The following is a 24997-nucleotide window of genomic DNA, read 5'->3' on the forward strand; positions in this document are numbered from 1 at the left end:
CAGATGATAACCTAATTCTGACTATTTTTATCTACTCTGTAATTCAAGTGATGCATGCTGTGTATTATTTCCCTAAGTGTCAAAATTATATTTAGAATTAAAATTGGTTTTATGTGGTTCAAGTTATTGCACCCGAAAGCAATGAGTCATGCACCAGAAGTACACAGATTTGGGAGGCAAATACGGAACCATTCACTGCTCAGCAAAAGCTTGCTCAGCCCCTTAGCTCTAAGAATAAGCTTTAGAAATGCTGGATAGTTAATGTGGGTTGTAACAACAAGGTCACCTCTGTTCTTTTTCAAAGGTGCCGGGGGCTCTTTTCTTCTACCTTTAGGTCATGGGACAGAATCAGGCTTGAAGAAAGTTTCAAACAGCCTGGTATTATGTCCTATACTACACGTCACATGTGAGGGTTAACGGTACTGACCCACCTCCCAGGCAGTTTTAAGTTATTTTTCCTTCCGGGGAGGTGGCTGTTCAATGGCTTTTGCCCACATTTTCTCTCTGTTACCTCATAACCATGATGTAGAGTTCATTTCATAAAACAGAGACAGAGACAGAGAGAAACAGACAGAGAGTGAGACTCTTTGGCTCAAGCAGACTTTTAACCCATGACCCAGGTCTCACTATCACTTAGTTCTAACTAACTGGACTAACCAAACAGACATCAAACAGCCTGCAGTGATAATATGGACCTTCCACTATCATGGTTACATTTATGGAATGAAAGGGGAGAATTCAAGTACCTACTCTGTTATACATTGCGCTTGTTTCCTTTTATAGTCTCCCATTTAATCCTCACAAAAGTCTTGTGAGGATGGCACTTCACAAATGTGAAAATAGAAGCCTGAGCAACTAAGCATTTTTTCCAAGGTCACATAACTATTAGGAAAAGAGGCCATGACTGGAATACAGGTCAGTATGGTGATAAAGCCCTACTCCCCTGCTCTCTCATCCACAGCTTATGGTGTATGTCCTGACCTCTCCCACTTGTTTTGCTCTCTGTATCACTTGGGAAAGAGGAAAAATATTTACCAACAGTGAGATTTCTGTTGTTCTTTTTTGGACACAACCTCCTGTGAAAATTATACCGAGAGCTTTGAAAACCAAAAGGGTCCCAAAAATCACATGTTATTTGAGGAGTTCCAAAAACAAAACAAAACAAAAAATCCTAATTTCTTACCCTAGTTCCAAAATGTCTTTACATCCAGATATGCCACAACCCTAGATAAGATGTCCCAATGTTTTCTCTCTTAGCATTTAAAAATACAAAGCTGTATAAGATGAGAGCCAGAGAAGCCAAGCAGAAATCCATAAGAGGTTAAAAAGCTAATCAGAGATTTGTGTAACAGTATCATGCTAGAGAGTCAAAAATTAAAGAATAGTACAAGCCAAGGAAAAGAAGAGACCTTGGAAATTTTCCCGAATTTTCAGTTGAGACTGACAAAGAAATAGATCCAGTAGTGAGGGCAAATCAGAAATAGACCTGGAATCATCTCAATTGCTGATTGAATCAAAATGATCTTCCATTCTTCTAACTACCTGGCAAAAGTAAAGCCAATTCTCTCTGGAAGAAAATAATATAGACACAGAGTGTCTGGCATTCAATCCAAAATTACCAGGCATACCAGAAGACAGGTCCAAACAGCCAAAATCAAAAATAAAAACATAGAAAATAGAAACAATCACACTGCAAATAAACATAAAATTGGAGTTAATTAGACACTGATTTTAAAATAGTTGTGATTACTGTATTTAAGAAAATATATAAGGTGGGGAATGCACTAAGGAACTGGAATCCATAAAAGTGAATCATACTGAAATTTTAGAAGTAAACAACAAAATAACTGATAATAATATTCCACATAATATTAGGTATAACAGAAATGAAAAATAGTACACCAAAAGATAAATCAGTAAAATATATCTGGTATGAAAAAGGATGGAAAATACAAAAAAGAGTAAATGGAACATGATGAAATGGTCTAACATATCTATAATTGGAACCCCAGAGGAGACTACAGAGAGAATGGAGCAAAAACACCATTTAAAGAAATAGTTGCCGCAATTACATAATAAGTGTATCACTAAGTCACAGATTCATGAAGCCCCAAGTGGGACATAGGCAGAGAAAATTGGTAACTAGGCACATAATATTTGAACTACTAAACACTGAGGACAAAGAATATCATAAAAGCAGCCAGAGAAAAAGGCACATTGCTTCAAAGGAGCAATAAAAAAACCTGACAGTTGACTTTTCAACAGAAACTAAATGAATTAGAGGAAAAAAAGAAGAATTTGCAACTTTAAAATGTTGAAAGAAGATAACTGTCAACCTAGAATTCTATACCAGCAAAAATGAAGGCCATATTTTTAGACCAAAAAGAAAAAAAACTAAGAAAATTCATCTCCAGGAGACCCACATGAAAAGAACATTTTCTTGGCCAAAGAAAAATAATCTCAGAGGTAGGAAAATGCAGGCAGAAATAAAGACCAATGAGAAAAGTAAATAAGTGTGTAGAATAAATAAATATTGGTTGTATAAAACAATATTAATGCTTTGTGGAGTTTAAAATATATAGTTACATACTTGAAAAAACTAACACACAGGTAGGAGGAAGCAAATGGCATGAAAAAAATTTAAAGACCTCATATTTTCTGTGAAGTGGCAAAAGTACTAAATTATAGTATGTAAACTACAATAAATAAAGAAAGCATGGTATATTCTCTAAAACCACTAAAATAATTGTTTACAAAGCACAAAATATGTATAACCAACTAATAGAGAGGAAAGTGTAATCATAAAAAAATTTTTTAATTAATACAAAAGATGAGAAAAGTTGAAGAACAAACACGAATGGGACAAATGAATATGAAATAGTAAGATGGTCAATTTAAACCCAATTATATCAAATTAATAAAGTATAAATAAACTAAAAACTCCAATTAAAATACAAAGATTTTCAAAATAGACTTTCCTTAAAACCCAAATTTATGCTATTTACAAGAGACACTTTTAAATGTAAGGAGAAAAAATATTGAATACAAAGAGAGGAAAAAAGATCTACCATTAACACATTGACCAAAATAAAATTGACGTAACTTTACTATTACCAGACAAAGTATACTTTAAGGCAAAAATTGCTAGAGATAGAGAAACATGTCATGAAAATAAAAGATTAAATCCACCAAAAAGGTACAGCAATTCTAAAAATATATGCACATAGAGTCAAAATATATAAAATAAATGGTAATAGTATAAAGAGAAAAAAATAGAAAAATTCACAAAAATATTTGGACAATTTAGTATGTATCATTCCCAAGAAGACCAAAAAAAAAAAAAAAAGCAGAGATATAGAAGATCTGAAAAACAAACTTGGCCTAATTGACCTATTTAGGACGCCATACTCAGCAACTCTAGAATACACATTTTTTTTCAAATCCACATGAAACATTTGCCAAAGTGACCATATGCTGGAAAATTTTTAAAAATTCTCCAAATGTCTCAAAAGATATAAATTATACAGAGTATGTTTACTGACAAGAGTAAACTGAAGCTAGAAATCAATACAAAAAAGAATTAAAACATTCCCAAAAGTGTGGAAATTCACCAATACTTATGTAAAATAATTTAAAATAATGAAAAAATGTAAAAGGAAATTAGAAAGTATTTTGGATATGATAATTATCAAGAAAGCAACATATCAAAACTTGTCTAATGCAGCTAAAGCAGTGCTTAGAGGGAGATTTCTAATAACAAATGTGTATATTGGAAAAGAAAAAAGGCAAAAAAATCAATGATCCATGTGCCCACTTGAAGAACTAAGAAAAGAAAAGGAAGTTAATTCTGAAAAAAGTACAAGCAAATAAATAATAAAGATAAGAATACAAATTAATAGAAAACAAATGTGCAATAGAGAAAAATCAATAAAACGAAAAGTTGCTTTTTTGAAAAGTTAAACCTTAGCAAGATGGAACAAGAAAGAAAAAGAGATGATGCAAATTACCAAATTACAGGAGAGGAAAACATCACTACATACCTTAAAGACATTAAAAACAGTAAGAAGGATATTATAAACAATCTAATGCCAATACATTTGAGTAATCAGGTAAAATGAAAAGAAAATCCTTTAGAAAACACAATTTACCAAATCTAACCCAGAAAAGAGAGAGAAATATCCGAATTAAATAAAATAAATTTAAAATAAATCCATAATAAAAAAACTTTCCTGCAAAGAAAAGTCAAGGTGCATGTATTCTCACTACTGAATTATTTCAGCATTTAAGAAAAAAAAACTACCAGTATTAAACAAACTCATGAAGGGCACAGAATAAGGAAGAACATTTCCCAACTTGTTTTATTAGGCTGGCATGACCTTGACATCAACACCTGGCAAAGACATTTACAGAAAGGAAAATTATAGGCCAATTTCCCTCATGAATGTGGGTATAAAGGTCTTGAACAAAATATCAGCAAAACAAATCCAGCTATATATAAAAATAATTATAAATTAGGGGTCTTTTTTATTCCAGAATGCAATTTTTTAACCTTTAAAAATTAATGTTTTTCACACATTAACAGACTAAAGGAGGAAAAAAAATGACCATCTCAATTGATACAATTCAATTGACGAAATTCAACATGTCCATGGCAAAAATGTATAGCAAATCAGGAACAGAAGGAAAATCTCTTAATCTGACAAAACACAGCTCCAAAACTTCTACTGCAAAAATCATACTTAGCTAAATATTGAAAGCTTTATTTTTTTTCCATTCAGGTACAAAAATAAGAATGCTTGCTACCAACTTCTGTAAATTATGTTACTGTGGTTCTTAACCGAAATAATAAGGTGAGAAAAAGAAAATATATATAAAGGGGGAAAAGGAAGGAATAAAACTATTGCTATTCATGATGATATGATTGTGTTTAGAAAACCAAAAAAAATCTATTGTAAACTATTAAAATTGCTATGTGAATTTAGCAAGGTTGCTGGATGTTAAAAACATACATAAATTTCACATGTACACAAGTAATATATACAAAAATAATAATAAAATAACATTTTAAATTGATACTACTTAAAATAGCATTAAAAATATCAAATACTTAGAAATTAATCTATTGAAATATGTGAACGTCTTTACATTACAAATAACAAAACATTACTGAGGGATAGTAAGAAGTCTTAAATAAATATACCATGCTTGGGATATACCATGCTTGGGATACCATTCAATATTATAACAATGTCAATTTTCCACAAGTTATACATTTAAGAAAAATTCAACCAAAATCCCAGTAGGATTTTTTTGTGTGTGGAGATCAATTCTAAAATTTATATGAAAAAAAAAAAAACTCTAAGCTACTAGCTATCAAGACTTATTCTAAAGCTCTTGTAATTAAGACAAAAAACAGGATGATATCGGGACAAAGATAGATATTAGACCCATTGATCAAAATAAAGATTCTAAAACTAGACTTGCTGAATTAAAGTGTGGAGAACAGATAATCTTTTTCAAAAATTGAGGCAGGGTTAAGTGTCCATCCATATGGGACAAGAGTAGTAACTGCTATGACAGTCTATAAACAGAAATCAATTCCAGAGGATTATACACCTAAATTTCACCTTTTCGGGCAAAACAGTGTCTTTTAGAAGAAAACAAAAGAATATCTTGATATTGTCTTTTGTCTTAGGCTAGACAAAGATTTCTTATACATGACACAAATAGCATTAGCTACAAAGAAAAAGATTGAAAAATAGGATTGTAGTAAAATTAAGAACTTCTATTCATCAAAAGTGATCACTTGATTAATAAAAAGGTAAGCCACAGAGAGGGGAAAGATATTTGTAACTAGAGATTCTTGTCCAGATATATGCATATATACATACATACTCAGATATATGTATATACAGAGAACATGTGTGTGTGTGTGTTTTTTCCTTCAGAATATCAAGGAAAAAACAGAAAACTGTCTTACTCTATAACTTAGAAATTCCTCTCCTATATGTATATCCAATAAACGAATACATATGTGTGTCAAAAATAAGTACAAGAATGTTGATAACTGCATTATTCATAGTATTCAAAAACTAGGAACAACCCAAATATCAATAAAAAGTGGAATGTATAAATAATAAAATACTATACAACAATTAAAATAAATGAAATACTGTTGTATGAACCAACATGGATGAATCTCAGGAATGCTAATATTGAACAACAAAAAAAGGCAAGCACAAAAGAGTGTATAGTATATGACTCCATGTATATAAGATTTAAAAACAAGCAAAAAAAATATGCATTGGTAGACATCAAAAGAAAAGATACCCTTGATGAAGTATGACTGGTAGGAGGACAAGAGAACCTTCTGAAATGCAGAAGTTTCTTTTTTTGATCTACGTGGTGTTAGTATAAGTATGTTCGCTGTAAAAATTCACTGAGTTGCTCATTTATGATTTGTGTATTTTGCTAAATACATATTATACTTTACTAAAAAGTATACTTTTATAAAATCACTTATATATCAGCACATATGTGCATACCTATATACACAAATAAAGCTCATGAGGCTATCTTGCAATAATTTAACTGTTTATCCCCATTAATATTTGGTTGATTAATGGTTGAGTATTGACAATGAAGTCAATAGCTCTTGTAAGAATAGTAATATCTTTTATAAGGACAGGGCTTTCCTGTTCAATCCCATTACATCTCATTATCAAAGAACTTTATTTCATTTTTGACCCTTATACCAAATCTCTTATTGTATTCTCTGCATCAGAGATGAATAACAATAAACAGAAGTATGGAGAGTTTAAGTAAATTGCCCAAGATCTCACAGTCATGAAATGATGGAAGTGGATTCAAGTAGCAATGAAAAATCAGTCAACTTTTATGAGGCAAGCCCCTTGTCTTGTACAAAGAATTTCTTGCTGAAAAGTGTCTCTAGATCGATACTCCATAATACCCAGTAATTGAGGGTTATAGTTGTTGACCTTTAGATAAGTTAAAAGCAACAATTATTTACTGGGTTTATATTAAGTACTAAGGCTTGTCTGAAGTCCCAAAAGCTCAAAACTAAATAAGACACCATCTTTATCCTCAAATAGCTTACAGATCCAGAAGAGAATATATACAAAAATCAAAGTTCAAATCAGTGTGGCAGTTTTTGTTTGTTTGGTTGGCTTTTTTTAGTGTGGCAGTTTTAAAACATGACCTCCAATTTTTTGGACACTTCTCCCATTGAGAGGTGGGGTCTCTGCCCCTACACCTTGAATCTGGATGGACTTGCAACTGCCTGGGAAAGTGAAGCTGGGTCATAAAGGGCCATGCATCTTCTACCTAGTTCTCTTGGAATGCTTGCTCTCTTGGAAGTCTCCATCTCAGAACCCAGCTGCTATGTTGTGATAAGTCCAAGCCACACATAATTATTGACAGTCTCAAACTGAACCTTTGAGTCATCTGGGCCTGGGAGCCAGGCATGTGAGTGAGAAAACCCCAGTGCAAGAGATCCTACACCCTATCTATTCCAGCCCTCAGCCACTCAAGTCACCCCTAAACATCTGCATCTTCCTTGCTGAGATCCCAGAGATCGTGAGCAGACTAAGTCGTTCCTTCCGTGCCTTATACAAATTCTTGACCTTCAGAATCCATGGGCATAATAAAACAGTTGTTTTTTATGATTCTAAGTTGTTTATGCCACCAAAGGTAGGTAATTATTCAACAACAGATAACTGGAAGAGACTTTCCTCAAAGTTTGATCCTTATGCACCTGTATCAAAATTGCCTGCAGTGCCTGTAGAAATGGCAGATTTCTGGATCTCTCCTCTTTACTTTTGTATCAGGAATTTGATCCCTTTTGGGTTCCAGGAAATTGAACATTATCTAACACCTCGGCAATTCTTCCATTCAATAAGTGTGAGCACCACCGCCCTAAACCAATTTTGTGATCAGCCACAATAAGAGCCGCACAGACATGGACTGATCTGCAAGACTGTCAGTGATTCTCAAACATCACTGCGGATAAAAAGAAAAGATACCTGATTCACACATTAAATATTAAGAGTTAAATATGTAGAGGCTCTACAGACTTGTAAACAACTTTTACCAAAATTAGTATTCAGGACGCATAAAAGATGTATGCACAAGGAGACAAGAAGAGAGTCGTTCTGCCTTCCTGTGGGGTCAGAAAATCTTCAGAGAGCATGTGACATTATACTGAGTCCTAAAAGATGTGTTTCTATTTTTCCTTTAATAGAGTGAAGCCAGAAAATCTCTAGGTGGAGGAAGCAGATTCAGTGGAAGCAAATGTGAAATGGTCTGATGTTATATGTGTCTACAAACCACCAGACAAGAGATGAGACTACAAAAGTGACATTATGGTGGACCTTCTTGGCCAGGGAATTTGTACTTTTGCCTGAGAGCAATAAAAAACCTCGGAAGGGTTTTTATTTGGAGGAAACTATGATCAAATTTGCATTTTTCAAAAGCTTTGTGGTGATTGTATAAACGAAAGAATTAGGCAAAACAATCAGAATTCTCTTGTAAGAGCCCAGTCAAGAAAAAAGTAAGCGACTAGGAGTGGAGGTAGAGAGGAGATTGTTAAATGGTACATGTCAAAGAGGAACTTCCATAACCCTTGGTCTCAGATGGAATGAGGAAGGCCAGACTAGGGTCTATGATGATTTCTAGGTTTGTCTTTTTCTTTTTAAGAGAGGATATACCACTCTCCTTCTAGGGACCATAAGCCCATAAGTAAAGGAAGCAGTTTAACTCAGGCCTCTTCCAAAAATATGAAGATGTGGGAACTTAATACCAGAGGAATTTGTAATTTCAACAACCTACCTGTAGATACATTTTTTGGAGTATTTTCAACATAAATGAAAGTGAGGTGTGGGTTTTCGGAAATCCTTTACCACTAAGTCTAATAGAGCTCATTTATTCGACAGAAAGAAGCTGAAATTAGAAAAAAAGAAGTAAATCCTCTAACTTTGGATGACTCCATTTAAACATCATCCAGCTGCTGCACTGCATTCTTGTTGTACAACGTGGGTTGCTACTGGAACTGTTATTAAAACCACACAACAACAAGGAAGAGATGATGAAATACATATCGTCCTTGATTGGGCTGTCCACTCAGATAGCTAAAGACAGGATACGTGTGATAATAAATCTTAAATCTGTGAAAATAATTGCTTCTGACATCTCCAACTAGGCAGCAGACTGCCCGGACAGTGCTGTTCAGTCACAAATTCTAAGCCTAATGAAGTGAGAAGAACACAGTGTAGATACAAATTAAAATCTACTTACCAGTAACAGTATTTTTTTGTATACTTCCTTGTTTTATGTGAAGAAGAAAATATCTGTTAGGAATAATCACCCTTTTATGTTTTAAGTCAACACAAGAAATGGCTAGCCAGTAGTTCTAATCTGTTACTGAAACCTTTGGCTCCAAGACAAATATTTTTTAAATTCTTTTAATGATTATCGTTAAGTAGGTGAAATACAGGTGTGAGAGAAAAAAGACCTGCTTAAAATAATGGTTAACAATTTATCTTGATTTTTTTTTGACCTATTTCTGCAGCACATTCAAAATTTTTGACAGTGCAATTTTCCTATCGACCACATTGCAACTAATATTGTGCATCTAAGAGAAGCTGAAACTCTAGAATGGGGATTTTGTATAACTGAATTGCAATGAAGTATTATGTAAATAACTACAGATTGTGAATAGTCCCATCAATTCACCTTCCACTGATCATGTGTTTTGTTTCTGATGTGAATTGTTTGTGAGTAACCTTGTTAGTTTAGAAAAGAAAAAATAGAAAACCTCCTACACTACTATGACTCAACCCAAAACCTTGCTCACATTCTTTTATATCACTTCTGAGTAAAATAGAAGTCAAAATGCATCTTCTGTGACATAGAACCTTCAGGAAAGAAACAAGGCATTATTAAACATATTATAGCAATAAGTCTTCTATCATTCAAAGACCAATTATACTTTGGCAGCTTTAACTTAGACTTCTGTGGCTCAAATAAGTCTCTCTGGTTTTGAGAAATCATAAGAAAATTCATACAAACAATTCTACTTTTTTTAGTGTAAGGGAGTTCTTTTATAACTGTTTTCCAAAATGTGGATGCAATACTATATGTGCAGTACATTTTTGAAATATAAATGTGATTACTGTATTGCAAGTGAGAAAGATAGGAAGATATGAGAAGGAAAAAAATGGAACTGAGGCCAGAAGGCTTGGGTCTGAATCAGTGCTTTACTACTTCCTTAGTTACTCTGAGAAAGTCAATGACACTCTATATCAGTTGTCTCATCCTTACAATAAGACAATACAGCTGACCCTTGAAAAACTTGGGGTTTAGAGGCCTCAACCTTCTTCAGAGTCAAAAATCCTAGTATAACTAGGATTTTTAGTCTGCCCTCCATCATATCCTTGGTTTCTCTGTATCCACAGTTCCTCCATATTCAAGGTTCTGCATGCACGGATTCTACCAACCAAGGATCATGCAGTACTGATGCCAAAAATCTTGGCTCTCTGCACTGATGCCAAACTGAAATATGGAGACAGTTTTGGAGGAAGAGAAAGAACAGCTTTATTCTTTGCCAGGCAAAGAGGGAACACAGTAGGCTAGCGCCTCAAGAACTGTGCCCCTCTTCGAGAGGGTAGTGAGAAGTTTTATAGATATGGTTCAAAGACAGTGTGATCAGCTCATGGACATTTTTCTGATTGGTTGGTGGTGAGGTAAGTGGGAGTCAGCATCATCAACCTTCTGGTTCCAAATGGTCTGGAGTCTATGTGCTTGTGGGCAGCATACCATCATTGATCGTTAACTTCTCCCACCTGGAGGGGGGTTTTAGCATTTGCAAAACAGCTCAAAGATATTGTTGTGTGTATCCATTGATGTGGAACCAGGACCTTGCCCCAAGCCTGAACTATGGTTTTTCTTGACTTTGTTTCTCCCTTGTCTTGTATCCCCTCCCTTCCCTAATTAACAACCATTTGAATCTGCACATTGGAACTCAGGGAAGGTCATGAAGGCTGAATGAAGGCTATTTCCTGTAATCAAAGAAATGGGAGACACAGAAAGGCTTTGTGCCCAGGAGCCCCACAGGGCCCTGCTCGGTATCAGTACTACAGCATTTACTATTGAAAAAAATCCACCTATAAGTGGACTCACACAGTTCAAACCCATGTTGTTCAAGGGTCAACTGTAATGCCTACCTAAATACTATGTATGAGACATAAATGAAATAATGACCTGAATGCATCTGGTACTGAATTGGCTCTTTATAAATACTAGTATCAATGTAACAGCCTGAATGGGATCCTGGAACAAAAAGCAGAAATTAGGTAAAATCTAAGGATATTTGATTAAAGTATGGACTTTAGTTAGTAATAATGTACCAGTATTGGTTCGTTAATTATGACAAATGTACATACTAATGTAAGATGTTATTAATGAGGAAACTGGTTGCAGGGTTTATTTTTCTGTAAATCTAAGTCTACTCTAAAATTAAAAGTTTATTTAAAAAGTAACAAACAAACAAACGACCTAGTATGCACCCCCTTTCCTCTCCTTTTCAACGTTAACCCCTTAAAGGCTTGATTTTCTTCACTGGCAGTGTTATATATGTATACTTAGTTCAATTTTACAGAATAAAATATGTCACACATTGCCCTTCCCTTCAAGACTGAGGGTCTCTGCCATTTCTCCTAATGCAGTAAGAAACTTAGGGTACTTGAAAAAATAACCAGTCATAACCATCTATTTAATTAAGGAGGCTTCTTTTGTTCCTTCAAACAGACCAAAATTGAACCCAGAATCTCCTATAGTCTTTCCTATTGAGTTAGAATGAAGACAGAAAGAAACACCTGCTTTGTGGCGACCACAGTGCTGCTGTAGATCATGTGCCCTGGGGTTACCATCTCCTCAAACCTCTTCCTTGCTTCCTCTCCACACCATAAATATTGCTACCAAAATGTGGATTGTGTAGACGCATGGCTCCATTTCAGGCAGGATTTTATTGATAACTATGGAGTTACAAAGACAGGCAGCCTAGAAGTGCACATTGTCCCTCAGGCAAGTTATTAAGATATACAAAGTGATCCTCTTAAATAGGAAGGCACAAAGAATGCCAGTTAAAGAACTCTGTGCTTGCATGCATTTGACTACTTTTCTTTTTATAGTGACTACTGTCAAAAGTTCTTATGATATATACAATCTAATTTTTAAGATGACCTACCAGACGCAGAGACTTAAAAAAAATACTTCTAGTATTATTTTACGTTCTATGACATTCCCATGAAAAATAAAGAGAAGGGAGGTCTTCAAATAAGAGTAGTCAGTGTAACTGGGCTGACAGCTGGATGATTCCAAAGAAAGCAGGAGTTAACAAGTATTTATTGACTACCTGCTATGTCTTCAGCATTCTTCTTGCATGAGAAATGTAAAGCAAGATGAGCTAGGATTTCTACTTTCGATAATTCTGTATGACATTGCTTACATGTGGAATCTAAAAAATACAACAAACTAGTGAATATAACAAAAAAGAAGAAGACTCACAGATATAGAGAACAAACTTGTGGTTACCAGTGGGGAGAGAGAAGGGGGGAGGGGCAACATAGGAGTAGGGGATTAAGAGGTACAAACTATTATGTAAAAAATAAGCTGCAAGGATATACTGCAGGGACCTTCAAGATGGTGGAGGAGTAAGACGTGGAGATCACCTTCCTCCCCACAAATACATCAAAAATACAACTACATGTAGAACAATTCCTACAGAACACCTACTGAATGCTGGCAGAAGACCTCAGACTTCCCCAAAGGCAAGGAACTCCCCACGTGCCTAGGTAAGGCAAAAGAAAAAAGAAAAAACAGAGACAAAAGAATAGGGACGGGACCTGCACCTCTGGGAGGGAGCTGTGAAGGAGGAAAAGTTTCCACACACTAGGAAGCCCCTTCACTGGTGGTGATTGGGGGTGGGCAGAGGGGGGGAAGCTTTGGAGCCATGAAGGAGAGCACAGCAACAGGGGTGTAGAGGGCAAAACAGAGAGATTCCCGTGCAGAGGACTGGTACCAACCAGGACTCACCAGCCTGAGAGGCTTGTCTGCTCACCTGCCAGGACGGGTAGGGGCTGGGAGCTGAGGCTTGGGCTGTAGAGGTCAGACCCCAGGGAGAGGACTGCAGTTGGCTGCGTGAACACAGCCTGAAGGGGGCTAGTGCACCACAGCTAGCTGGGAGGGAGTCCGGGAAAAAGTCTGGAACTGCCAAAGAGGCAAGAGACCATTGTTTCAGGGTGTGTGAGGAGAGGGGATTCCTTCCCCATGTGCCCACAGAAGGCAGAGCACTGCCTAAGTGAGCTCTGGAGTCAGGCGTGAGCTGCAGCTATCAGCTCGGACCCCAGAGACGGGCATGAAATGCTAACACTGATGCTGCAGCCACCAAGAAGCCTGTGTGCAAGCACAGATCACTATCCACACCTCCCCTCCTGGGAGCCTGTGCAGCCTGCCACTGCCAGGGTCCTGTGATCCAGGGACAACTTCCCTGGGAGAACACACAGCGCACCTCAGGCTGTTGCAACAACACACTGGCCTCTGCCACCGCAGGCTTGCCCCGCATTCCAGTTATGACTACCGTACCCCTCCCTCCCCCCGGCCTGAGTGAGCAAGAGAGCCCAAATCAACTGCTGCTTTAACCCCCTCCTGTCTGGGCAGGGAACAGATGCCTGAGGGCAACCTACATGCAGAACTGGGGCCAATACCAAAGCTGAACCCCAGGAACTGTGCAAACAAAGAAGAGAAAGGGAAATCTCCCTCTGCAGCCTAAGGAGCACTGGATTAAATTCCTGCAAACCAGCTTGGTAAACCCTGCATGTGTGGAATACCTGAATAGACAACGAGTGTTCCCAAAATTGAGGTGGTGAACTTTGGGGGCAACAGTGGACTTGGGGTTTGCTCTCTGGAATGGTTTGTTTCTGATTTTTATATTTATCTTAGTTCAGTTTTTAGTGCTTGTTATCATTGGTGCATTTGTTTATTGGTTTGATTGCTCTCTGCTTTGTTTTTTCTTTCTTTCTTTTTTTCTCCCTTTTCTTCTGAGCCATGTGGCTGACAGGGTCTTGCTGCTCCGGCCTGGTGTCAGGCCTGAGCCTCCAAGGTAGGAGAGCTGAGTTCAGGACATTGGACCAACAGAGACCTCCCGGCCCCAGGTAATATCAATCAGCGAGAGCTCTCCCAGAGATCTCCGTCTCAATGCTAAGACCCAGCTCCACCCAACGACCAGCAAGCTCCAGTGCTGGACGCCCCAAGCGAAACAAGTAGCAAGACAGGAACACAACCCCACCCATTAGCTGAGACGCTGCCTAAAATCATACTAAGTTAACAGACACCCCAAAACACACCACTGGACACGTACCTGCCAACCAGAAAGAAAAGATCCAGCCCCACCCACCAGAACACAGGCACCAGTCCCCTCCACCAGGAAGCTACACAATCCACCGAACCAACCTTACCCACGGGGGGCAGACACCAGAAACAACAGGAACTATGAACCTGCAGGCTGTGAAAAGGAGACCCCAAACACAGTAAGTTAGACAAAATGAGAACACAGAGAAATATGCAGCAGATGAAGGAGCAAGGTAAAAACCCACCAGACCAAACAAATGAAGAGGAAAGAGGCAGTCTACCTGAAAAAGAATTCAGAGTAACGATAGTACAGATGATCCAAAATTTTGGAAATAGAATGGAGAAAATACAAGAAACATTTAACAAGGACCTAGAAGAACTAAAGAGCAAACAAACAATGATGAACAACACAATAAATGAAATTTAAAATTCTCTAGAAGGAATCAATAGCAGAATAACTGAGACAGAAGACCGGAGAAGTGACCTGGAAGATAAAATAGTGGAAATAACTACTGCAGAGCAGAATAAGGAAAAAAGAATGAAAAGAATTGAGGACAGTCTCAGAGACCTCTGGGACAACATTCAATGTACCAAGATTCGAATTATAGGAGTCCCAGAGGAAGAAGAGAAAAAGAAAAGTGTCTGAGAAAATATTTGAAGAGATTATAGTTGAAAACTTCCCTAACATGGGAAAGGAAATGTCAATCAAGTCCAGGGAGTGCAGAGAGTCCCATACAGGATAAATCCAAGGATAAAAATGCCAAGACATATATTAATCAAACTATCAAAAATTAAATACAAAGAAAAAATATTAAAAGCAGCAAGGGTAAAGCAACAAATAACAGACCACAGAATCCCCATAAGGTTAACAGCTGATCTTCCAGCAGAAACTCTGCAAGCCAGAAGGGAATGGCAGGGCATATTTAAAGTGATGAAAGGGAAAAACCTACAAAGAAGATTACTCTACACAGCAAGGATCTCATTCAGATTCGACGGAGAAATTAAAACCTTTACAGAAAAGCAAAAGTTAAGAGAATTCAGCACCACCAAACCAGCTCTACAACAAATGCTAAAGGAACTTCCCTAGAAAGGAAACACAAGAGACAGAAAAGACCTACAATAACAAACCCAAAACAATTAAGAAAATGGTAACAGGAACACACATATCGATAATTACCTTAAATGTAAATGGATTAAATGCTCCAACCAAAAGGCACAGACTGGCTGAATGGATACAAAAACAAGACCCATATATATGCTGTCTACAAGAGACCCACTTCAGACCTAGGGACACAAACAGACTGAAAGTGAGGGGATGGAAAGACATATTCCATGCAAATGGAAATCAAAAGAAAGTTGGAGTAGCAATTCTCATAGCAGACAAAATAGACTTTAAAATAAAGACTATTACAAGAGACAAAGAAGGACACTACATAATGATCAAGGGATCAATCCAAGAAGAAGATATAACAATTGTAAATATTTATGCACCCAACATAGGAGCACCTCAATTCATAAGGCAAATACTAACAGCCATAAAAGGGGAAATTGACAGTAACACAATAATAGTAGGGGACTTTAACACCCCACTTTCACCAATGGACAGATCATCCAAAATGAAAATAAATAAGGAAACACAAGCTTTAAATGACACATTACACAAGATGGACTTAATTGATATTTATAGGACATTCCATCCCAAAACAACAGAATACACATTCTTCTCAAGTGCTCATGGAACATTCTCCAGGATAGATCACATCTTGGGTCACAAATCAAGCCTTGATAAATTTATGAAAATTGAAATCGTATCAAGTATCTTTTCCAACCACAATGCTATGAGACTAGATATCAATTCCAGAAAAAAACACTGTAAAAAACACAAACACATGGAGGCTAAACAATACGCTACTAAATAACCAAGAGATCACTGCAGAAATCAAAGAGGAAATCAAAAAATACCTAGAAACAAATGACAATGAAAACACGATGAGCCAAAACCTATGGGATGCAGCAAAAGCGGTTCTAAGAGGGAAGTTTATAACAATACAATCCTACCTCAAGAAACAAGAAACATCTCAAATAAACAACTAACCTCACACATAAAGCAATTACAGAAAGAAGAACAAAAAAAACCCCAAAGTTAGCAGAAGGAAAGAAATCATAAAGATCAAATCAGAAATAACTGAAAAAGAAATGAAGGAAACAATAGCAAAGATCAATAAAACGAAAAGCTGGTTCTTTGAGAAGATAAACAAAATTGATAAACCGTTAGCCAGAATCATCAAGAAAAAAAGCGATCAAATCAACAGAATTAGAAATGAAAAAGGAGAAGTAACAACTGACACTGCAGAAATACAAAGGATCATGAGAGATTACTACAAGAAACCATATGCAAATGAAATGGACAACCTGGAAGAAATGGCCAAATTCTTAGAGAAGCACAACCTTCTGCAACTGAACAAGGAAGAAATAGAAAATATGAACAGACCAATCACAAGCACTGAAATTGAAACTGTGATTAAAAATCTTCCAACAAACAAAAGCCCAGGACCAGATGGCTTCACAGGTGAATTCTATCAAACATTTAGAGAAGAGCTAACACCTATCCTTCTCAAACTATTCCAAAATATAGCAGATGGAGGAGCACTCCCAAAATCATTCTACGAGGCCACCATCACCCTGATACCAAAACCAGACAAAGATGTCACAAAAAAGGAAAACTACAGGCCAATATCACTGATGAACATAGATGCAAAAATCCTCAACAAAATACTAGCAAACAGAATCCAACAGCACATTAAAAAGATCATACACCATGATCAAGTGGGGTTTATCCCAGGAATGTAAGGATTCTTCAATATATGCAAATCAATCAATGTGATACACCATATTAACAAACTGAAGGAGAAAAACCATACGATCATATCAATAGATGCAGAAAAAGCTTTTGGCAAAATTCAACACCCACTTTTGATAAAAACTCTCCAGAAAGTAGGAATAGAGGGAACCTACCTCAACATAGTAAAGGCCATATATGACAAACACACAGCCAACAGTGTTCTCAATGGTGAAAAACTGAAACCATTTCCACTAAGATTAGGAACAAGACAAAGTTGCCCACTCTCACCACTATTATTCAACATAGTCTTGGAAGTTTCAGTCACAGCAATCAGAGAAGAAAAAGAAATAAAAGGAATCCAAATCGGAAAAGAAGTAAAGCTGTCACTGTTTGCAGATGACAGGATACCATACATAGAGAATCCTAAAGATGCTACCAGAAAACTACTAGAGCTAATCAATTAATTTGGTAAAGTAGCAGGATACAAAATTCATGCACAGAAACCTCTTGCATTCCTATACACTAATGATGAAAAATCTGAAAGAAATTAAAGAAACACTCCGATTTACCATTGCAACAAAAAGAATAAAATACCTAGGAATAAACCTACCTAAGGAGACAAAAGGCCTGTAAGCAGAAAACTATAAGACACTGAACAAAGAAATTAAAAAGACGATACAAATAGATGGAGAGATATACTATGTTCTTGGATTGGAAGAATCAACATTGTGAAAATGACTCTACTACCCAAAGCAATCTACAGATTCAATGCAATCCCTATCAAACTACCAATGGCATTTTTCACAAAACTAGAACAAAAAATTTCACAATTTGTATGGAAACACAAATACTCTGAATAGCCAAAGCAATCTTGAGAAAGAGAAACGGAGCTGGAGGAATCAGGCTCCCTGACTTCAGAGTATACTATAAAGTTACAGTAATCAAGACAGTATGGTACTGGCACAAAAACAGAAATATAGATCAATGGAACAGGATAGAAAGCCCAGATATAAACCCATGCACATATGGTCACCTTATCTTTGATAAAGGAGGCAAGAATATACAATGGAGAAAAGACAGCCTCTTCAATAAGTGGTGCTGGGATAACTGGAGAGCTACATGTAAAAGAATGAAATTAGACACTTTCTAACACCATACACAAAAATAAACTCAAAATGGATTAAAGACCTAAATGTAAGAACAGACACTATAAAACTCTTAGAGGAAAACCTAGGCAGAACACTGTGACATAAGTCAGAGCAAGATCCTTTGTGACCCACCTCCTAGAGAAATGGGAATAAAAACAAAAATAAACAAATGGGACCTAATGAAACTTAAAAGCTTTTGCGCAGCAAAGGAAACCATAAACAAGATGAAAAGACGACCCTCAGAATGGGAGAAAATATTTGCAAATGAAGCGACTGACAAAAGATTAATCACCAAAATATACAAGCAGCTCATGCAGCTCAATATCAAAAAAACAAACAACCCAAATCCAAAAATGGGCAGAAGACCTAAAAAGACATTTCTCCAAAGAAGGTATACAGATTGCCAACAAACACATGAAAGGATTCTCAACATCACTAATCAATAGAGAAATGCAAATCAAAACTACAATGAGGTATCACCTCACACCAGTCAGAATGGCCATCATCAAAACTGACAAACCTAGGGGCAGGACAGGAATAAAGATGCAGATGTAGAGGACACGGGGAGGGGGAAGGGTAAGCTGGGATGAAGTGAGAGAGTGGCATGGACATATATACACTACCAAATGTAAAACAGATAGCTAGTGGGAAGCAGCCGCATAGCACAGGGAGACCAGCTCAGTGCTGTGTGACCACCTAGAGGGGTGGGATAGGGTGGGTGAGAGGGAGACGCAAGAGGGAGGGGATATGGGGATATATGTATACATATAGCTGATTCACTTTGTTATACAGCAGAAACTAACACAACATTGTAAACCAATTATACTCCAATAAAGATGTTAAAAAATATATTAAAAAAATAAAAATCTGCAAACAATAAACACTGGAGAGGGTGTGGAGAAAAGGGAACCCTCTTGCACTGTTGGTAGGAATGTAAATTGATACAGCCACTATGCTGAACAGTATGGAGGTTCCTTAAAATCTAAAAATAGAACTACCATATGACCCAGCAATCCCACTACTGGGCATATACCCTGAGAAAACCATAATTCAAAAAGAGACATGTACCACAATGTTCATTGCAGCACTATTTACAATAGCAGGACATGGAAGCAACCTAAATGTCCATCAACAGATATATGGATAAAGAAGATGTGGCACATATATAGAATGGAATATTACTCAGCCATAAAAAGAAATGAAATTGAACTGTTTGTAGCGAGGTGGATGGACCTAGAGTCTGTCATACAGAGTGAAGTCAGAAAGGGAAAAACAAATACCATATGCTAACACATATATATATGGAATCTAAAAAAAAAAAAAAAAGGTTCTGATGAACCTAGGGGCAGGACAGGAATAAAGACGCAGACATAGAGAATGGACTTGAGGACACGGGGTAGGGGAAGCATAAGCTGGGACGAAGTGAGAGAGTAGCATTGACATATATACACTACCAAATGTAAAATAGGTAGCTAGTGGGAAGCAGCTGCATAGCACAGGGAGATCAGGGATAGGGAAGGTGGGAGGGAGATGCAAGAGGGAGGGGATATGGGGATGTATGTATACATATAGCGGATTCACTCTGTTATACAGCAGAAAGTAACACAACATTGTAAAGCAATTATACTCCAATAAGGATGTTAAAAAAAAAAAAAAGGATATATTGTACAATGGAGGAATACAGCCAATATTTTATAAAACTATAAATGGAGTATAACCTTTAAAAGTCATGAATCACTATACTGTGCACTTGTAACATATAATATTGTACATCAACTATACTTCAATTAAAAAAAAAACTTGCAGTCCTGTTGGACAGATAGAACAAACAGGGTGAACAATATCATAGAACAGTTATTGACTTTTTCCTGCTTCTTAGTGCACTAAGGGCATGGCATACATTATCTCTTTTAATATGTGACTGTCTAGAAAGGTAAGTAATATTATTCTACCCCTTATACACATTAGAAAACTGAGGCTCGGAGAGATAATTACTTCAGGTCCACACAGCTAGTGAGTGACAGGCCTGGATTCAAACCCAGGACTTTGACACCGAAGTTCGTTGTCCCCTTAACGGGTTGCAATACAGCAACCCATTTTTAACATTCAAATTCAAGCATTTCTTTACAAACAAATTGTAATAGCTTTCCTGAGACCAAAATAAGAAATAGGCATTTTCTGTGGCATATCTCACCAGCAATGACAGAATGTACTCCAAAAGGAAAGTATCAGCCAAGCACAGCCTTGTCAGCCAACACTTTGAACTGCCCTTGAAAGCAACTTGGTCATGAACGTCAGTTCTCCTTCAGCATACGCAGTATAACAGTCTTCCAGCAACTGATCCAGTGAGCTGGTTACAAGAGTCCAGCAAACTTGAAACTGCCCTGGCATTCAAGCTCCTCAACCTTTCTGCACATTCCTGACGCGTTACCATGATAAAGTGTGCACTGATGCACGGATAACGTCAAAGCCGGCAAAGGGGAAACATGACTTTTAGAACAACATTTCAAGGTCGAATATTACCCAAATGTGCAGGACTATGTTCAACTCTTGGATTATAAAAACGCAGATCCAGTTTCTCAAGGTCTCTGGGATAAAGTTCAAATTAGGTTGTTGAAGAGAGGGCTCTTATCAGTTTTATGAGCAGCTTTCTCCAGAAGTTAGCCAGCTCGCTTGATAACAGTGGACAAGAGGAATTTTCCAGCAATAGACCCAGGGATGAAACAAGTGACAAGTAAAGAGCTGTATTCTGCTCTAATGCAGATTTAACATTTATCTGAGGAAGCTCTTCTCCGAGGAGGTTAGAGTATACGACTGCCTCTTCAAGACTCACTCCAAACCCACTGGAGAGTCCCCTGAAGTGCCAGCAATCCTTATTCTCCCTGACTCTTGATATACAGTAAAGACAGCACTAGTAGGTCCTCCCTAAAGGAACTTTGCCCAGAGTCAGGGGCGTGGTCAAGTCGTATTTATGAAGAATTTATACCTGCTCTTTCACAACTGAACTTCCGCTGGACCGGAGCCAATATGAATACAGTATGGCTGGTGAGTGTTACTCATCGGGCATTTCCCTGCCCGGAATCTTTACTCTTACAGTGAGGCGTTAATACACTGAGATATTGAGTTTTGTTCACCCCTGCTTTTTGTTTGCTTCCCCTTGTTCCAAAAAGGGAACCAGGCCCTCTGTGCTACTGGCCTCAGAGGAGATTTTTGTTTCAGAAGTTGCCTGAAAGCATCCCAGCCCCCTGCTTGACTTTTGCACTCAGAAAACCTGAATTCCTTAAAGAGATTAAGCTAAGGGTTGTGGAAGGGGCAGGAGAGAGGTGAGTGCTTTTGCTGGGAAAGGTGTGGAAGCAGCGTTGGAAGCTGGACATTGCTCTGGGGAGGGAATAGAGTGGAAGGTCCCATTGGTAGTGAAGGTACATGCCTCACTTTCTGACAGTACTTTGAAAGGTATCAAAACTTTCCACCAGAAATGGCTGCCTGGTGGAGCTGGAAGACTGGATCCTAGGAAGTAGGGCTCCCAGCTCAGGCAAATACCATCATAGCCAGCTTGGCATTAGGACGGACAACAAGGAGCCCAGGAGCAGCCATGAGGCTCTCTCCCAATTTTTTAGGCATCACTTTAGCTTTCTGATGACCCTAAAGTCTCAAGATGACTGAGATAGAATCTCCTGCCAAACTGGAGAGAGATTTAATTTGATTTAGAGATAGGTGACTATTCTTTCCCATGTGAGTTTCTTCCAACTGTAACAATGCTATTCTGGCTCTACTCTGGGCCCCTTCCCTTCCTGACCCCATCTCCACCCCTCCACCTCCCTACCCTCCACACACAGTTACGCATAGATACACCTATACCATTTTTGCTTGTGGATGATAGATTTTTAATTTCCATTAAAAGGGAATAGAAATCCATAACCTCTCAATATGAAAACTATAAAGATTTATCTTCACTTAACTATGCAACTTAGAAATGGCAAATAATTTGCCAATTCATTACCTTTTGAAGAATATCCTGGAAAATCTAAGCTAAAATTAAGTGAAACTTTTGCCAAAAGGAACATTTGAATTTTGCTTTATTGAGCTATTAAGCTAATATAGTCTCTTCTTTAAAGTTTCTTCTGTGGTTATGTTTGATGCAAAGCAATCTTCCAATTGTTTTACCATTAGCTTGAAGCAAAGGCAAATGAAAAGCATGACAAGGCATAAAATTGGCCTTAGCAATATCTAAGCTTGGTTCAGCCGTGACCATTATCCTCAATGCTCTTACAGTCTGAGCAAAAGAGCCATAAAATTGGGTTATTGTTTTTAATTTTACAACCCATGATTTATTTTGTTTAACTTCAGTGACAGCCTGCCATCCCAGTAAGTGGCTTTAGTTAGGAAATGCAAGCAGGAAATCAAGGCCCAGAAGTCATTAGTTGTAGCATGTAGTCATCTCATTTGTCTTCCTGTATAACTACCAGAGTGTGATCCGTGTGATTCCTATGACATAAAAGAACACTGGAAATTCTGAAATAAGAATAGCTCATAGAATGAAACAGATTTTACATGGTCAGTGTCAACTTCTCTGGCATTCAGACTCTAAACCCTGAACAGCTAGAACCTATGTTCCATATTTTAAATTCAAGGCCTCTCCAAGCAGAATTTTCAAATAAGAAGATAACACAGCTTACTGGTTAGGAATATATAAGTTTTGTAGTCAGGAAGACCTGACCTTTAATAGCTGTGTGACCTTGGGTCACTCTATTTAACCCTTTGAACCTCAATTTCCGCATCCAAAAAATGGGAATAATAATATTATCTGCATCATAGCATTGTTTGAGGAATAATTTATATAATACCTACAAAGTATTTAGCAAAGCGCCCTCAGTAAATGTTTGTCATTGTTACTATTCATCTTTTTGTGATAACCATGATGAAAGAACAAATCCTTAATCCTTTGGTAAATATCAAATTAACCAGTTCTTTAATAGAAAGGACATTCCCTTTCCACATTACAAAGGTGGAGTTTCTTGGCATCATAAAACACTGTAATCCAAACTTTTCTGGCATATTATCCTGAATTTGTCTTAAGAAAATGAAGAAGAAATGAACAGATATCATTTATTCATCTTTATACCCCACATTACTTATCTAATAGTGTCTAACAAACAACCCCAATACTTAGTGGCTTAAAACAATACTCATTTAATCATCTTTTGTAGTGTCTCTGGGTCAGGAGTTCAGGAGTGCCTCAGGTAGGTAGCTATGGATCAAGGTTCTCATGAGGTTGCAATCACAGGTCACTTGGGCTGCAGCAACCCAAAGGAAATGGAGGAACCATTTTCAATGTAGCTCACTCACATGGTTGGCAAGTTGTGTTGCCAAGTCAAGTCCTCTCCATGGGGGTCTCACCACGGGGCTGCTCGAGTGCCCTTACATATCAGAGCTGCAACGCCTCTTATGATCGAACCTCAGAAGATACATACCATCACTTCTACCATAATTTATTGACCACACAGGCCAACAATGATTCAGTTTGGGGGGGGTGCTATAGACTGAATGTTTGTGTCCCTCCAAAATTCATGTATTGAAACTTAACCCCCAATGTGCTAGTACTTGGAGGTAGGACTTTGGAGAGGTGACTCGGTCATGAGGTAGAGCCCTTATGAATGAAATTAGTGTCCTTACAAAAGCGGTCCCCAGAGAATTCCCTTTCCCCTTCCACCATATGAAGACAAAGTAAAAAGACATCTGTCTATGAAACAGAAGTAGGCCTTTACCAGACACCAAATCTGCCAGCACCCTGATCTTGGACTTCCCAGCCTCCAGAACTATAAGAAATAAATTTCTGCTATTTATAAGCCACCCAGGCTATGGTATTCTGGTATAGAAGAAAGAGAGGACTATAGAAGGGTATGAATACCAGGAGATGAGGGTCATCACGGGCCCCCGGAAGAAAGATACCACAGCCCACTCTCTGACTCTCAGTGATTCACACACACCCACATACACACGGCATTCACCCACTCCAAGGTCACTGAAATTTTCATCCTGTTATAGCATCATCTCAGGCTCGTGGCCCAGGATCTCCTTATGCAGATGGAATCAGGTATAGACGAGGATCCTCAGGCAGAGTTCTTCAAATAAAGCTCCTCGAGTGGGATTCCTCTTGATCTCAAAACCTATGAACTAAAGAGATGCATTATCTGCCCCAAACACATCAAACATAAAATGGTGGGACAAGCATAGGATAGCCACTCTAGACACTCATTTATTATAAAAGTGTTAGAACAGGGGGCACATGGGAGTCAGTGATCCACAGCAGCTCTGATATACAGCTGGGACCATGTGCCAACTCCTTGATTAAGCATCAATCCTACTTCTGCCTAAGAAGGTTTTTCCTTGGTTGTTCCCTCTCTCTGGGCTCTCAGTTTTTGTTTTTCGTTTTTTTAATAGCATCACCATACTTTAAGATACCAAATTCTGTATTAGTTATTTGTTGCTGCATAATAAATCACTGCAAAACTTAGTGGCTTAAAACAACAATAAGCATTTATTATCTCTCACGGTTTCCTTAGATCATGAATTCCAGAGCAAC

General features: G+C 37.5%; 1 long non-coding RNA gene across 2 annotated transcripts in view; it reads right to left on the minus strand.

Moving 5' to 3' along the window:
• Positions 1–20781, minus strand: part of LOC133102519 (uncharacterized) — a 202247-nt gene extending 181466 nt beyond the window's left edge. For both annotated transcript variants that reach the window (XR_009702977.1, XR_009702978.1), the window contains exon 1: positions 20609–20781. This is a non-coding gene — a long non-coding RNA (uncharacterized LOC133102519). The remainder of the gene's footprint in view (positions 1–20608) is intronic.
• Between the last annotated feature and the right edge of the window lie 4216 nt (positions 20782–24997).

This window comes from Eubalaena glacialis, chromosome 12, assembly GCF_028564815.1.
Source record: "Eubalaena glacialis isolate mEubGla1 chromosome 12, mEubGla1.1.hap2.+ XY, whole genome shotgun sequence".
Taxonomy (NCBI): domain Eukaryota; kingdom Metazoa; phylum Chordata; class Mammalia; order Artiodactyla; family Balaenidae; genus Eubalaena; species Eubalaena glacialis.